General features: G+C 37.4%; 1 pseudogene; it reads left to right on the forward strand.

Moving 5' to 3' along the window:
• The first annotated feature begins 13,285 nt into the window (after nt 1–13,285).
• Nucleotides 13,286–13,403, forward strand: LOC120615162 (uncharacterized; annotated as a pseudogene).
• Nucleotides 13,404–14,085: the final 682 nt, after the last annotated feature.

Below are 14,085 nucleotides of genomic sequence, written 5' to 3' on the forward strand. Positions count from 1 at the left end.
CCTACATATCTAACTATCCATTCAATATCTCTTCTTGAAAGCCTTATAGGCACACTGAGCTCAGCAGATCCAAAAGAAAACTAACAATCTCTCAGTTTTTCAACGGCACTACTCTCCATCTAGTTGCTCAGTCAAAAAGCTGAGAATAATCCTGGACCTTTCCCTCCTCCTCCTGCTGTACAGCCAGGCAATCATCAACCCTGTTAATTCCTAAACATCTTTCAACTCTATTTTCTTCTACATCTATTGCTCTCACGCTAGCTTAAAGATCACCTTGTCTCACTTGTAATGCTGTCATGGTTTCTCTTCATCCTTTCCTGCTCATCCCTAATCCATTCTTCACAATCAGCCAGATGGACTTTTAAAGTCAGTTCCAGGCTATTTATTGGTACCCTTGCAATCCCTCTTTACATATTGACGAATTTCAGACCACAGTCTTGTATGTCAACATCATCTACAACCTATTCTTGCCTCTCCACTGTGGTTTCATCTCATGGCTCTAGGTGTTTTTTTTTTGTTTTTTTGTTTTTTAATTTAAATTAATAGACTTTATTTTTCAGAAGATCTTTAGGTTTACAGAAAAATTAAGCATATAACACAGAGTTCCCATATATCCCCTCTCTTTGCACAGTTTCCTTTACCATTAATATCTTGCATTAGTGTGGTAAATTTGTTAAAATGAACCAATATTGATGCATTATTAACCTTAGGTCCATAATTTACATAAAGGTGAACTCCTTGCATTGTGCTATTCTGTGGGTTTGACAAATGCATCGTGTCACGTATCCATCATTACAGTATCGTACAGAATAGTTCAACTGCTCTAGAAATTCTTCTGTGTTCCACCTTTCCCTCTCTCTTCCCCTCTCCTAAACCCCTGGCCACCACTAATCATTTTACTTCGCTATAGTTTTTCTTTTTCCAGAATGCCATACAGTTGATATAATACAGTACACAGCCTTTTTAGATTGGCTTCTTTCATTTAGCAATATGCATTTAAAGCACCTCCATATATTTTTGTGGCTTAATAGCTCATTTCTTTTTATTGCTGGATAATAATATATTGTATGAATGTACTATCGTTTATCCATTCACCTATTAAAGGACATCTTGGTTGCTTCCAGTTTTGGGCAATTATGGAACAAGCTGCTATAAACATTTGCATGTGGGCATCTACATGGACATAAATTTTCAACTTTTTGGGGTAAATACCTAGGAATTCTATTTGCTGAATTGTACAGTACGACTTTGTTTAATGTTGTAAGAAACTACGAAACTATCTTCTGATGTGGCTGTTTCGAATTTCCACTAGTAATAAATGAGAGTTCTGTTGCTCCATATCCTTTCCAGCATTTGGTGATGTCAACGTTTTGGCTTTTAGTCATTTTAATTAGGTCTATAGTGGTATTTCATTGTTTTAATTTGTAATTTCCTAATGATATATAAATCTGAGCATCTTTTCATATGCTCAGTTACCATTTGTATATTTTTTTGATGTGGTAGCTGATCAGATCTTTCGCCAATTTTTAAATGTTTCTTTTCTTATTGTTGACTTTCAGAAGTTCTTTGTATATTCTGGATAAAAGTCCTTTATCAGATGTGTATTTTGCAAATATTTTCCCCTAATCTATGGCCTGTCTTTTCAGTCTCCTAATAGTGTCTTCCACAGGCAGTTTTTAATTTCATGAAGTCCAACTTGTCAATTTTTATCTTTCATGAATTTGCTTTTGGTGTTGTTAACTGAAAACTCATTACCAAATCCAAGGTCACATAGATTTTCCCCCATGCGATCCTTCAGAATTTTATGGTTGGCATTCTACCTTTAGGTCTGTGATACACTTTTATAGATTTTTGTGAAAGGAGTAAGATCTATATCTCAATTTTTTTTTTATGTGGATGTTTAGTTGTTCCTGCACCATTTGTTGAAAAGGCTAGCCTTTCTTCACTGAATTGCCTCTTCACTTTTGTCAAAGATCTGTTAACTATTTGTGTGGGTCTACTCCTGGGCTCCTTCTCTGTCCCATTGATCTATTTGTCTATTCTTTCACTAATACCACACTGTCTTGGTGACTGTAGGTTTATAATAAGTCTTGAAGTCATATTGTGTCAGTCCTGTGATTGTCATTCTTTGTTCTGCAATTTTTCACAACTTTCATGAACACCTGTCATCCTGACTCTTAAAGGATTATGATAAGCGTCACAAATCTAAGAGTAGTAAGCTGGTCCTATCTTCTCATTCTGTGGGAAATTTCAGATAAGTTCTGTTCATTTTGACCTAACTAGGAAGCAGCATTTTTCTTTCTGTCCCCATTCTCATCTAAGATATGTAAGTCTTCCGTCATCTGATTACTAGTTGGGGACAGCTTATAAGTGTCTGTGACAACTGACCAGCAATTTCCATAGAGGACAAGTTAGCGAGAGTGTCCGCAAATCTTTTGAGTCCCTTTCACTCTTTGTCCCTCTCATCCATCTACAAATCAAGTCACCACTTCATTTTCAGAAATTTCTGGTGAGAATTTGTTACTTTCTATGTAATTCCAAGAGTTTCTAGCCTCCTCAAAAAGTTCTCCTGCCATCGCTACTCTGGAGGCAGACTGAGATGAAGGTACAAATCCCAGCAACTCTGCTAGTGTCCCAACTAGAGAGTGAGGTGTCAGCTGCCTTCCTGGAAGGAAAGGTAACATCTCAGTGGGGTTCTATCAGAAAGCCTTGCACTTCCTTTTGAGCAGTCCCTCCCACACTGAGGGCAGGGAAATGCAACCATACTCTTGATGAGGATAATAGTTTTCTCAAAGTTTTAGTCTTCGCTTCCAGGGGCAGGTTGGGATAACAGAGGTGAGGATTGAAGGATCAAGTCTTTTATCTTTTAGTAAGATCTGTAAGGAGAAATCTGGCAGTTTCTAGAAGGCAAGAATACTTTGACCCTACTGTATTTAACTCTGGGACATTAGTCAAATATTGAGACTACAGAAAAACTGCCAAACAACATTCTGTCACATGCTAACATGCACACTTGAGTTCCTTTCTCCAAACCCCCAAGTTTCTTACCATAACTTATTAAGATTCTGCAAGTCAGGCCCTGGCTTTCTCCCCAAACTCCTCGTCTACCAATTTCCTTCAGCACAGTCTGTTCTGGCCACACTTGCTCCATGCAGTGGGTCATACATGCCACACCTGAGGTGCCTTATGGTCTGTGTTTTCTCTGTCCCCTCTGTCAGGGACACTTGTCCTTTAGAGCGTTATATGGTTCAGTCACTTCATGCAGGTTTCTGCTCAAATGAGACCTTCACAGAGTGGTCCCCCTTGGCCACCTTTAGCCACACCCCCCCTACTCTCTAGCCTCTCATCCTGTTCTTAGCACTATCTGTGTATTGTCTAACTCAGCTCCCTTGAATATATGCTTCATAAGAGTGGGTGGATGTCTTGTTTGTTTCTACGTCTTCATTGCCCATAACAGTGCCTGGACTGCCCTAGGCATTCAGGAAATATTTGTTAAAGATTCAAGTCACTAATTACTCTGCCAACATTGATCAAATGCTTGCTATGGATCAGACCTCTTACTACCATCTCTATATTTTATTTCGAACACTTCCCAAGTCATTTTGACTCTATGAAAGAAATTGTTACCATCAGATTGTTAGAGGCCCTAGGACAGAGCTGGGCACAAAATGAGGACACAATGATGATAGACTAATCTCTATGGGACTTTCGCTTTTAGGTTGTTCCTTTGAGCTGAGTACATCTACATAGAGCCTATAGAATTAGGGGTGGCAGCAGCATTTAATAAGATGGTCATTCTTACACTAATTTTTCTCAGCTGCTTTTTATTTTAATCCATTCCAACATTCTCTTTTCTTTTGTACTCCCACTGAGGTATCTTCATTGAGCAGATGTCTTCATCAGAACAGACGTCTTTGCCGAACTTTCTGGGATGGGTCTGAACTCTCTCTCCAGAGACTGTCATTAATTTAGCCCATTACAACATGTACAAAGAGTTAGCAATTTCCTTCCAACACACTCTACCAAGCATTTGTCTATGCCCTATTTTGTCGTCTGCTGTACTGAGTAATTACAAATTAAAAAAAAAAAAAAACCCTAGGGGTCCTCACAGTTTTTCTTTACCCTGAGTCATTTTGATTCCAAAAGAAAACATGCAGGTGCACATAAGTCTGGATTTTAGAAACATAACCTAATGGGGTTCACTCTTTAGATTTACTCTAGCCACGTGTGTGTGTGACAGGATGGGGTATGAGTATAGGTGGGGTGGGGCTAGTGCCACAAGACAGGAACCAGAGTGAGGGATTCCTAGTTGACTTAACCAAGGGGTACTGAAAACAAGGGGGTCATATACAATTAGAATCTTTCTAGGACATCATAAATTCAAACACCAGGCACACCAAGTCAACCCCCCAAGCCCAGGGTTCCAGAGATAAGGACGAAGTGAGGGTCTTGAAGCCAAGAACTGACAGCTTGCCTCAGATGGATGGGAGAAGGAGGAGATCAGGATGGGAATTCTAGTGCTCTCGATGTTGTTGTTGTTGTTGTTTCTTTTTTCTTTTTTCTTTCTTTGGCGTAGAAAGGTTATGAGCAGAGTGAGGTGGGCTGAAAGCAGGAAGACTAATTACATTTTTTTGGAAGGACTTTTGATATTTCTTATGACCACCACAACAGTCATATTGAAATTTGAATCTAGATGTAGAGTTTCTGAAGAATTTTAACATGTATTATTATGTGTGACTAATTCTGCTAGTTAAAATGATTATATTGTCTCATTTTGTAGCTGAGAACACTAAGACACAGAGAAATTATGCAACTCGCCCAAAGTGACGCAGATAGAAAATGGCTGACCCAGGATTCAAGCAGAGTTCTATCTATTTGGAAGCTCTTTTCTTTTTATTTACTCCATAGGTATTTACTTAGTATTTACCCTATATCAGACACTGTTGTAGATGCTTAGGAAATATCAGCAAAACAGAAAGACAGGGCACCTGCTGTTTTGGATCTTACATTCTCTCTGTCATAACTGTATTATGTAGACCTTCTCAGTAGGATCTTGAGAATGGTCGTACCCTGTGCAACGATATAGTGTATCTGTTCATTGAGGAGGTACTTCCCAAACACAATTAATAATAAGAAGAAACAGCACTTATTAAAGATTACGTGCCAAGCATTGCTAGAAGTACTTTCAAGTCATTATCTAATTTATCTTCACAATAACCCTCTGAGGAAGGCACTACTGCCACCATTTTACAGATGAAAATATTAAGGCTCGAGGAAAATGTTTAATTGGTTCACACAGCTAGTTATATTAGAGGTGGATCTGGATCCAGGAGTGTCTGACTCTAAAGCTCGAGTACTTCATCACTTGGCCTCACTGTTAAGAAATGGTATTGCTGATGCAGAAAAGAATAGAAATGGTAAGGGATATATTCAAGGGTGGGAAACCATACCGACTGGACTTCAGTGGGAGTTGCATTTTTCTTCCTTCTCATCCCCGTGAATAGGATGGTGATTCTGTAGGATTTTCAGCAATGACGGGGGGCAGCCCCTTTCCCGAGAAGGTCTTATGGGATGACAACCAATTAAAATTCAAACTGACTCTCAGTGACTTTTTGTTAATATAATTACATAAGAGAACTTAAATGTAAAAATATTCACAAAAGAGCTAAATTTATAAAAAAATTTTAAATAGATTAAGTATTTAATAATAATAATAATAATAATCCAAGACTCAACTCCAAATTCTATAAGCAAAATAAGAATGTTGGTGTAGAAACATTTATGGGAAAAGAAGTATGCTGATATATTCATTATGTAAGAAAGTAGTCATGGTTTCATTTATGAAATTGATAATGAAAAAATATAATTTTAAATATTTTTTAACGTACAAGGAATTTGGCATTAAAGGTAACTTATCTCATTTTTTCAATGTCCCACTGCTCCGTAAAGAAAGGGAGAAGGCTCATTAGCTCATGAAAGAATTGGAGAAACCTGGAAGAAGTGGCAACTGATTAAACAGGATAAAGAACTTGAAAGAACACTTAATAGGAAGGAGAAGTTAAACAAAACTGATGATTAAGAACTTCCAAATATGGCATGATAAGAAACAGAGGCAATTAAAAACTCCAGGATAAAAAAGTAAAAGTACTATGAAAAAGAAATGTAATCACAATAATTTTTAGTTCTGTGGTGAACAATATTTTCAGTCCTAGAAATATTTTAAAAATTTATTAGTTTTTAGGATCGACCCATAAGCCAAGCTTTGAAGACATAAAGATAATTTAAAAATTTAAATATTATTAATTTTGACAACACAAGAGTAAAAATAAAGACAATAATAATAAAGGTAATAATAAAGGTAATAAAAATAAAGATAAAAATAAAGATAAAGTAAAAATAAAGCTAAAGATAATAAATAAAAATAAAAATAAAGATAAAGAAGAAGGAATGATTAAAGAAGGATAGATAATACCCGATGGAATAGAAAATACAGATATTAGTATATTATTCAGCATTTAAAAATGACCAATTGTAGGTTTTTCCACAGTACTTATTATTGCCTATTATCTTGGGATTCATATTAGCATTGTCTTGCCCTCTCAAAAATGTCTTAACATTCCAAATATTATGAATCCAAAGAGACCCACACTGAGACATAATATAATTAAATTGTCAAAACCTAAAGACAAGAAATCTTAAAAGTGGAAAGAGAAAGACAACTTTTTATGTACAAAGGAACCCCCATAAGACTAAGAAAAGATATTTCAGCAGAAACTTTACGGGCCAGAAGAGAATGGCATGATATATTATTTAAAACACTGAAAGATAAAAATTTGTCAACTAAGAATACTCTACACATCAAAGTTTTCCTTCATAATTGAAGAGACGGTTTTCTAGACAAGGAACAGCTGAAGAAATTCATCACCTTAGACCAGCCATATAAGAAATATTAAAGGGGCTTCTTTAAGCAGAAATGAAAGAATAGTAATTAGCAACAGGAAAACATAAAAGGTAAATATATAGTTAAATTCAGAATACTCTAATGTTGCAATAGTGGTGGGTATATCACTTATAAATGTACTATGAAGTTAGAAGAGAAAAGTATTACAAATAACTATAACTACAATAAAATGTTAATGAATACACGAGGTAAAAAGATGTAAATTATGACATCAAAAACAAAATGTAGGGGAAGAGAGTAAAAAAAGAGTTTTGGAGTCCATTCGAAGGTAAGCTGTTAACAGCTTAAAATAGACTGTTACAAATATAAGGTATTTTATGTAAGCCTCATGGTAATCGCAAAGCAAAAACCTACAGTAGGTACACAAAAGATAAAAAAAGAAATGAAACCAAGCATACTACTAGAGAAAATCAGAATATCACAAGGAAGAGAGCAAGAGAAGAAAGTACCATGGGAATCACAAAACAGCCAGATTATAATCAACAAAATGGCAACAGTAAGTCCATACCTATCAGTAATTATTTTAAATGTAAGTGCACCAAATGGATTCGAAAGACATAGAGCGGCTGAATGGATGAAAATCGAGACTTGACTATAGCTGCCTACAGCAGACTCACTTCAGCTTTAAGGACACAACGGACTGAAAGTGAAGTGATGGGAAAAGATCTCTCATGCAAACACAGAAACCAAAAGAAAGCTAGGTAGCTATGCTCATGCCAGACAAAACAGACTTTAAGTCAAGGATGTAGTAAGGGACAAAGAAGGTCATTAAATAATGGTAAAGAGAGCAATCCAACAAGAGGATATAACATTTGTAAATATTTATGCATCCAACATCAGAACACCGAAATAAATAAAGCAAATATTAACAGGCAAGAAGGGAGAACAAACAGCAATACAATAACAGTATCAAACTCTAATACCCTACTTCCAACAATGGATAGATCACTAGGACAGATAATCAATAAAGAAACATTGGATTTCAACTATACATTAGATTAGATATACTTAACACATATTTATAGAACATTCAATCCAATAGCATCAGAATACAAATTCTTCTCAAGTGCACATGGAAAATTTTTCAGAAGGAGAATTATTTAGGCCACAAAGCCACCTAAATATCCATTGATGGATAAATGAAGATGTGAGATTATCTCTATCTCTATCTCTATCTATCTCTATCTCTATCTCTATTTATATCCATCTATCTAATCTATTTATCTATCTATCTATCTATCTATCTATCTATCTATCTATCTATCTATCTATCTATCTATCTAACTAATCTATATGAGTAAGAAGGAAATCCTGCCATTTTTGACAACATGGATGGACTTTGAGGGCATTATACTAAGGGAAATAAGCTAGAGAAAGACAAATATTGCATGGTATCACTTATATACAGAATCTAAAAAAACAAAGAGTCGAACTCACAGAAACAGAGAGAAGAAAAGTGGCTGCCAGGGGCAGGGAGTGGGGGAAGTAGGGAGAGGTTTGTAAAAGAGTCCACACCTCCAGCTATAGATAAGTAAGGTCTGAAGATCTAACGTAAAACATGGTGACTACAGTTAATAACACTGTATTATATAAGTAAAATTTGCTAACAGAGTAGAACCTAAATGTTCTCACCAAAACAAACAAACAAAATAAATACATGGGGTGATGGATGTATTAATTAATTAGATAGTGGGCACCCTTTCACGACATACACTACATCAAGTCACAATGATGTACACATTAAATATATTTCATAAATTTATATATTATTTTCTTCTTTATATTTTCTTAGGTTTAATCTGTTTTTTGGTAAATCTTTTGAGAATGGTATGTAAAGCTCATTGGTTTTCAAGATTTTTTTTCTTAACAGATGTATTCAAAGCTATAAATTTCCCTCTAAGTATGGAAATTATTTTCATTATCATTCAGTTAATTTCCGTTGTGAAATTTTTTCTTTGACACGAGGGTCATGTAGAAGCATACTGCTTAATTTCCAATCATGTTGGGATTTTGCAGTTGTCTTATAATTACTAATATCAGGATCACCACCTGTATCTCCAGAGAACCTACTCTGTCGGAATTCAGCCCATTAAATTTGTTGAGACATTCTTTATGGTTAGGCACGTTGTCGGGTTTAGAAAAAAATTTTTTCTGTATGTCCTTGAAAAGGCATGCATTTTGCATTTTCTAAATGCATGTTTTATATTTTTATTATTTCTAAAATTAATTAAGTCTCTGTTATTTCCAAGTTACCATACTGGGTGCTGGGGATTAAGAGCTTTATTTAAAAGCCATAGTGCCCAAAGTGGGTCCTGTGTCAGCTTTCTGCATCCTCAATATGAAGTTAGGCTCTTGCCTTTGACTTTAACATTAAAATAGCCCCGTTCTTCTAATTAACTTAGGAAAACAAATTCTCATAATTTTTCCACAGGTTTCTGCAACTGATCAATAATCTTCATATTCATGTTTTTTTATCAATGTACTCATGGTTCTTATATCAGATTTTCTTTTTTTAGAATCACTTTGAGTTGTCTTCATAGATGCAGGTATCTTACCTATGCGTTTCTTTATTTTTCTTTTTCTTATTTATTGTTATTATTTATGCCTACAGCACCTGGTCTTCCTAGGTGATCTCCCTCCAAGTACTAACCAGGCCTGACCCTGCTTAGCTTCTGAGATCAGACATCGGGCTTGTTCAGGGTGGCATGGCTGTAGATCATGGACTGTGGCTCCACCAGGACATGAACCCAGGATCTTCTGCGTGTAAAGCAGACGTGCTAACCTTTACACTATGAAACCACGTCCACCTATGTGTTTCTTAATAAATTCTATACCGCAATTCACCCCCCACCAAAACAAAAGCCACAGTGCCTATTCTTAAGGACTTTACATTCTAGCTTTCATCCCAATTTGAAAAACAGGTTTATGCCCATTATATCACTTATATGTGGGGTATAAATCTAAAAGGAACAAACAAACATTTGACAAACAAACAGAGGCTCATGAACATGGACAGTAGACTAGTGGTTAGCAGAGGGCAGGGGGAGGTGAGAAGGTAGGTGGAGTAAAAGGGGTAAAATATGTGGTGACAGAAGGAACTCTAACAATGGATGGTGAACACAATACAATATATATGATTTACTATTGAGTTATATACTTGAAACTTACTGGATTTTGTTAGCCAATGTCATAATAATAATCATAATAATAATAATAGTAATAATAATAATAATAATAATAATAATAGAAGAAAAATAAGTTTATGAAGGTAACAAAACCAGCTATATCTAACAAAAACAAATGTTTTGTTTTATTTATACTGCTTCCCCGTAAATATCTATTACTAATCTTAAGCATATAATTAGGGCAAAGTTACACACTATATTTAGAATATACATAGTATATATTATATGTAATATATAAATATTATATCTTGAGAATATATATGTGTGTATATATATACGTATACATACACACTGGCAGAATTGCTGGAGCAAGGGTTATGGCAGTTGGAAGGTTCGAGGCCAAGTGAAAGGCCTTGTAACTGACATGAACTGACACCCACCCCAGAACAAAATAGAAAACCAGAGCAATATCACACAAAGCAGAAATTAGTGCTTCCAGCAAAGATTTGAGAGATTTCAGGAGTAATGATCTCTATTCGATCCCCATTTAACTCCTCTGTTCAGCTGCTACAAAGACATTTGGATCATGGAGGATGACAGGTTATCACAAACTTAATCGAGTGGTGCTGCATCTTCCAGTTATGGTTCTGGAAATTGCATCTTTACTGGAACAACCCAATACAGTTCCTGGCACACAGAGATATGACCTAGCAAGTGCTTTCTGTCCCATCTCAATTAGGAAGCAAAGCCAGAATCGGCCTGTGTGTACTTAGCTGGTAAAGCACTATACCTTTACTGCCTTGATCCAGGGCCAAGCCAGCTCTCTTGGTCTTTGTCACTGTAGTCCAGAGGGGCCACAGTTATTCTCAGAAGCTACTTAATATCGCCCTGCTCTGTTCCATTGATGACATCATGCTAATTGGCTATGGTTAGCAGGAAATATCAAAAGCCCCGCAGCCTTAATAAGATACACCCGTGTCAGAAGGTAAAAAGCAAATCGCTGTTAAATTTCCAATGTGTATCACATCGATGGAGTTTCTAGGGTCCAAGGGCCCCAAGCTCATCAGCATTACGCCATGGAAGTCAGAGCCCGGTCGCTGTGCCTTTCATCATCCTCCACAAAGAAAGGAGCACAGCACTTGGCGGACCTTTTTGTTCACCGCAGGCAGCATACATCATATCTGGTCACGCTCCTCTGACCCATTTACTGAGTAACTCATGAGAATGACAGTTTTGAATGGGGCTTAGAGCAAAATGAGGCTTTGTATCAAGACCCATCTGTGGTGCAAAGCATGACAGAGCTTTTTGATGCAACAGGCCCAGTGGTATTGGAAACAACTATAGCAAACAGTGATACTAGATGAAGCCTCTGGTGAGCCCCAAAAGGTGCCTGACTCCCAGGGTTTGTAATGAGGGCTTCTTCTGTGACGATTATTCCCTATTTGAAAAGCAGCTACTGGACCCCCAGTAGAAACCTAATGTGTAGCCATGAGACACCAAGTAACAATGAGACCTGAGCTGCTCATTGTGACCTGGATGTTATTTGACACTCTGAAGCATAATTGGTACACATAGTAGCATTTCATTGTCAAGTAAAAATGGAATATATGGGACCACGCCTAAATTGCAGATCCACGCTGATGCATGAGCAGTGGTTAATGGTTGGATGGGTGGCTGCTTGAGGGAAAGAACTAGATGGGAAGATTGGGACAAAGAGATCTGTAAGGAAGGGATGGACCTGGACCTCCCAAATAGGTAGAGAGAGTGAAGATATTTATATCCTCCACGAATTCCTGTCTGAAGGCATCCATTGCTGTAGAAGCTCTTGTAAATCAGATGGCCAAGAGAGAATGTCTTGTAATATTGGTCCCTGGACACCCCGGGGTTTGCTCAGTGAGTCTGTATACAAAGTGAGCATGGCAGCCAAGATGGAGGCTATGCATGGTCTCAGCATTGTGGACTTCCCCTCTTTGATGCTGGCCTGGCTGTGCCATACTAAGTATCTGATTTGTCAAGACCAGAGGCCAACTTGAAGCTCTGGATATGGCCCCATTCCGGGAGGGACCAGTCAGGTATCTGTTAAAATGTTGACATCACTGCATCCCTCCCTTCACAGATAGGGTACCCCTTTGTTCTATGAGGGACCGTCACATATTCCAAGGATACATTTTCCTTCCCTGCACAAACTGCTCTGTTGGCATCAATATTCCTTGTTCAAAATTACATTCTTCATTATCCATACCATGATATCTGAAACACCACCTTCTTTGACTGGGAAACTCATTTTATAGAAAAGAAAGTGTCTTCATGGACTCATATTCATGATCTTCACTGTCCTTACCAGTTTCCCCATTATGCAGAAGCAACTGGCTTGACAGGATTATAGAATAGTCACTAGGGTCTCATTTATGGCACCATGTGAGAGCCACACCCTGGGTGGTTGGGGTACTATCCTACAGGATGTGATAAATACTGTAAACCAGTAGCTAAATCACAGAGCCAGAAGGCATTGGTCCAGGGGAGAGGGGAACAGACACTCACACTATTATACCTAATAACCCATCCAAAGAACTCTTTCTTCTTGTCCCAGCAACCTTTGGCTTGGTGGGCTGGCAAGTACTATAACCCAAGGAGTAATGTTTCCACCAAGTACAGTCGTGGTTCTAATGATTTGTAAACTGAAATTTTCCTTTTACCTTTTTGGACTCTTTATGTCGACTGACCAACAGAAAAAGAAAGGATCCCTATACTTAGAAGCACGATTGCTCAATTCCCATGGGAAATTGGGTTGCTGCTACACAATGAGGCCTTGCTTAAAATACAAGGGATTTACTGAGGCGCTCCTAGAATCTCCATGCCCAATCTTCGTGGTCAGTGGAAAACAGTGGCAACCTAATCAAGCAAGACCTCTCAAGATTCGGGTCCAATTGAAATGAAAGTTTGGTCAAGATTCCCATCTTCCTAAAGTAGTGATAGAATATAAGGGAAATGGAAAAAATGGTGAAAGAAGGTGGCTATGATTACCAACTAGCCGGTGTGAGGAAGGCAATGCGTTCTGTTTAAGTGTATGGTTTCTCTTTTTACCTCCTCCCTGATCCCAGATACCTTAATATGAAGGATACTGGTTACGGCTAACATTTTAAATATTAGGTGAAAGTGAGTTAACACTACTATGGAATGATATGATAAAGGATGGGGTGTCTACAGCCATGACACCCTGAACGTCCCCGATCTCATCTGATCTTGGAAGCTAAGCAGGGTTGGCCTGGTTAGTACTTGGATGGGAGACCACCTAGGAAGACCAGGTGCCGTAGGTGTTTTTTTAAAGGATGGTGTGTGTGTATCTCCTAGGTTAAAGATAAAAACTTTCCAAGATTAGGACAATAAGTCTGATATTTTCAATTTTATTAAATGCTTTTCGTGTGCCAGATACCATGCTCTGTGCTGGAGATGCAAAGATGGAAGAAAATAGTTCATAATCTAGTTCGACAATCCCCAAATTTGGAAAATATAAAGAAAGGAAAAATTGACTAACAATCATATGACCCTAATACAAAACTTAATATTTTAATGTATTTCTTTTATTTCTTCTTTTTCTTAAAAAAATTAATATTTAGTTCATATCATAAGGACACACTTACACACTGCTTTTCCCCATTGTACTGGATGTCTTCATTCAGTCTCTCCTGATCTGCTTATGCTCACTTTCTCCCTATTCTGTTACTTGAAAGGTTGGTTAGTGTGGATGCCATCAAAAGCCTTGCTTGTCCTCCAGCTTCTACTAGCGTTAACCAATGGGAAATTATGGAACGTTACTGGGGAGCTGAAGGGGAATGCTATTAGAATATTTATTATCCTGGATCCCCTCCCCGGAGTGTGGCTTCAGGATGGCTGTGTCCCTTGGCTTAAAGAAGTCACACGTGGACTATGAGGCGGACCTGTTCGTATGACTGTCCTTGCAAGTTCTGGCAATTTCCCTTAACTTGCAAGAATAGTCAG

This window comes from Pteropus medius, unplaced genomic scaffold (genome assembly GCF_902729225.1).
Source record: "Pteropus medius unplaced genomic scaffold, Ma_sr-lr_union100, whole genome shotgun sequence".
NCBI classification, from domain to species: Eukaryota; Metazoa; Chordata; class Mammalia; order Chiroptera; family Pteropodidae; genus Pteropus; species Pteropus medius.